Source organism: Anthonomus grandis, chromosome 7 (genome assembly GCF_022605725.1).
Source record: "Anthonomus grandis grandis chromosome 7, icAntGran1.3, whole genome shotgun sequence".
NCBI lineage: Eukaryota > Metazoa > Arthropoda > Insecta > Coleoptera > Curculionidae > Anthonomus > Anthonomus grandis.
Window position 1 is genome coordinate 10902891 of NC_065552.1, and position 4572 is coordinate 10907462.

Genomic DNA, 4572 nt, shown 5'->3' on the forward strand with positions numbered 1-4572 from the left:
AATAAATGATTATAGACTTGACATCTGTTTATTTTTTTATTGAAAATTTAAACAGAATGATTGGATTATAAAGACTTATATTAAAAGATCCATTACAAAACTACATTTTAAAGTATTCTGAGCTTTCGTTTACATTAAAATCAATAAGAGCATTCTCAGCTTTTTGAACTTAGTATATTGTAATTATTTAAATATCGAAATCTGGTGCCAACATTTCGATAATCTTTTGACCATCCTTAGACCTAGAAAAGTAGACATAATTACTTGACACTTGTTAAAGCTAGAAAATGTCTTTGCAGAATAACACAGGATCCGATATTTTTTAAGCTCGTTATACATGATGTTGGTCGAAATCTATAATTTCAATATTTGATTTTTGCAGATGACCTAGTATATTTCGATGTACAAGTGCATCGGTAATGCCACTATATTACACAAAGATTAGTTAGACAACAGGATATAACTTACTGATCGGTTAGTTTATTATTAAAAAATAAGTTCTGCTTGCCTGTAGTCAAAAATATATTTTATTTTATATCATTCAACAGAGAGACTTCAATAATAGAGTGAAAAAAATCATATAAAATTGATATCATAGATCAAAGTACCATTACTACTGATTAACAAATTACTAAAACTAGAAAAATATATATAATTAATCTAGGGCAATTCTTTAATATTTACGAACTAGCAAATAAGAAGTATTTACATTGCAATATCTTGGGCGAGGTAACTGAGTCAATAAATAATTAATATAAAACTCGTAGTTCGGCTGAATCCCATTCTTCTTGCAAATATATAAAAGATATTACCTGAAATTGTTAAAGCAAATGATCTTGTGAGACGCCTATTTCCGGGTACCTACTTTGCATTTAAACCAAGGAATTTAACGCTGTAAATTTTTAGACTCTTAAATATGGACTAAAATAAACGAACATAAAAAACGTATATCAGATTAATACTAGTCAAAGACTGGAGGATTCCTGGTAAAGAAACCTAGCATTTTAAAATTTCTATTAATGATATCTTCGGTATGCAAATTAAATTTTAAGTGATCTTTTAAAAATAACTCACAGGTTTCCTAGGTAAGTTCATCTGGGAAGGATTGCATCTTAAATGTTATACTGGTAAGTAATAAAGACTGTTCTTCTTGCACCAGCCTTAAATTGAATTAATGGCCGCCTGGTATTTAAGGCAGTCTTAAAAAGAGTCAAATTTACAGCATAAGTTTATGTCATCGCAATATTGTTGTTAATCGAGCTTTCCAATAAGGCACCGATTAAACTTTATAGTCATGTAAGTAATGTAGTATCGTTGTTAATAATTACTTTAACAATTATTAATAACGATAGGGCAATCCAATACAAGACGATGCAGTTAAAACTTTTATAACTGAGAGACAACCGGAAAGGAACTGAATGATTCCACATTACCTTGTGCTAGTACGCATGTACGCCCGGGTAACCTAAACAATAATGGAAGTGGCTATTGTTTTGTAACCGTAACAAATATAATAAGCTGCTTACTTCTAGATCCTTAGAAATATTATTTATTAATGCATTAAGGAACAAAATAAAGCCTTGCCTCAAACTATAGCCAGATCGTAAACCTTCAAAAAGCTTATACCTTTCTTCGCTATGTGGGTAAACCAATTTAGTCTGGGTAAACCAATAATAATATACAATGGATTCTGGCCATTTAGGTTTACGCAGTGCTTGAAAAAAAAAGCCTCTTATCGCATCATGGGTAAATGGTCATTCTTCGAAACGCGTTGTGGGTGTGAAAAATTTCTGGTAGTAGCGGATTTCGGCAATTGCAAATAACGGATATATTATCAAAAACCAAAGACCGGTTCGGTTTAAGTCAAGAAGTCTAGAGGTAGGAGATATCTTTCCTATGCTGAGTGCGCGAAATCCTATATGGCAAATTCGCTTCTTCACAATCAATCGCAAATCTTCACAATCCTATTCTCGGACTAGCATTTGCACAGAAGCGTATTGCGCAACGCTCGTCTGGCTAATATAAATAAACATGTAAACAAGTGCAAAATATGCAGATGGAGAACATGTGACGGACGATAAGACGCGTGCGAGAGTAGGGGAAACGAGCTGGTTTCCGTAGATCGGCATGGGACAAACATAGGTGATATCTCTCCGTCCTCCAGTCTTCTTGGTCTAAGTGTAGAATTTTTTCAACATCACTTTGTTATTAATCATTAGCTACATTTACAACGCGTGTACCAAATATTTAATACTTTGGTAAAATGAGGTCATGAGGACTATTTTTTCGGTGTATATGGCAGCGCACTAAAATTTGATACCCGAATTTGATGCATCCCAAACAAGGTATATTAAATTTATTTATTTTTTCCGTGTAAACACTTAGGACCTATACTGAAGTACCAAAATGACAAGTTTGACATTTTATTGGATGTTACGTTAGGAGGTTTTTATTTTTGTACACAAAAATAAAGTAGAAGAGGAAGAGAAGGACATGTATTAGTTGATTTTTATTATTTAAACAAATATCATTTTTATATATTAAACAACAATAACACTTTTAAAGAGTTAGAGGTTATGTCCTATAACTCTTCGTCTAAACTGAACTCTCTTTAGCTGATATTTTGATCCTAGAGATAATCCTGCACTAATTTGACTAAATAAAAATAGTCATAATCATTTGATCCATGGACCTAATAGATCCGCGCGTTGTAAACCTAGCTATTTTGATGGAAAGTTCGATATTCCTCAACCACTTAATAATAAACTTGAGTTATCTATATCAGGCGGTTTTTAATATTTTTCATCAACGGCTTATTTAATTAAAAAATCGTTCTTCTAGGAAACTATAATTTACCAGATTATAACCTCTACTGTTGGCTAAGTTGGCTCTCTGCCAACAACTAAGGCAAATATTAAACCTTTTATAATTTCTTAATAGAAATCAATTAAATTTAGTTTCAAATATTTAGGGTGAATTTTGGACTATTATTATATAGATGAACTTTACACAGAGGTGTAATGACAATTTAATTAAAAAGGAATTTTATCATCCTAATGTAATAATATACAGGGTAATTTTTAAGTTGATACTTTTTTTTTAACTGTGTATAGAACTCGGTAAAATAAAAATTTTTTTCAAATAACTTACTTCAAAAAACCGAAAAATAAAAAAATTGCATTGCCAAAATGTTATAAAATGAGTCCAATACGGTCATCTCTAATTTAAATAAGTTGTTCAAAGTTGTCACCATTAACTTCAATACAACGATTTGCTCGACGTAACCACTGTTCCGTAACGGCACGCAATAGAGAAATCGGTTTTTGTCTAACTGTTGCCGCAGCCTGCTCAATACGTGCTATTAGTTCTTCTTGTGTGTCGATAAGCGCCTTGAAAACAAAACTTTTCATATACCCCCACAAAAAAAAGTCACATGGATTTAGGTCTGGCGACCTTGGTGGCCATGCAACTGGTCCATTTCGGCCAATCGACCGATTTGGGTAACTTATATTAAAACGCAGGATCCTCCGATGCCGCGGAAAGTATGGCACTATAAATCAGCAGAGTGGAACCTTTGGGAATTTTATCGCTCATTTCCCTGGAAATAAGTCTGCTTTAGAACCAATAACATCTCAGAATGTGCAAACCAAATTACAGAGACGATCTTGCGAGGAATGGAAGCTTATATCCCTTTTTCTACTAAATGCGGATCAAACAACAAGCAATGGTTCAACATGAATTGCAAAAAGGCAGTAAAGACTAAAAACACAGCATATCACAAATGGCGTCAACATCCTTCCATCAAAAATCGGAGGAACTTTTTAGCCTCCAGAATTAGCTGCAAGCGAATTATTGATGAATGCAAAGAGAGTCACAACCACAGGATCAAAAACAAACTGCTAAACTGCCCAAATGGAACAAGATCTTTCTGGTCGGTATCGAAAGCCGTTAGTCAAGGATTTGCTAAGTCGGCCTTGCCACCCCTAACAGCAGATGATGGTTCTATCGTGGTAACAGCAAGGGAAAAAGCCAACTTACTGGGTAAATTCTTCGCGTCCAATTCTACTCTGCACTCGCAAGGCAAAACACCGCTATATTTGCCAAGGGTGAATTCATCGATGGGAGAAATTTCGTTTCCCCAACGAATTATAAATAAAATTCTTAAAAGCATAGACACCAACAAAGCTTCTGGACCCGATGGAATTCCAGCCCTAATACTAAAACGTTATGCAGACGAATTGACTCCTCCCTTATGTAGACTGTTCACGGCATCGTATAAGCAGGGCCAATTTCCAACAAGCTGGAAAACTGCTCGAGTGCAAGCTGTACCCAAAAAGGGTAAGAAGATGATGCCCTCCAATTACTGCCCGATTGCACTAGTTCCAGTAATATCGAAGATTATGGAGAAAGCAGTCAACCAACAACTGTTAAGATATCTGGTATCATCTGGACTAATCAGCGATCATCAATACGGCTTCTGAAAGCTTAGATCCACCGCGATCTTCTGGCCTACGTCACACACTTGTGGACGGAGGCCATGGAGAAGCACGGCGAGTCCCGCTCAGTCGCTCT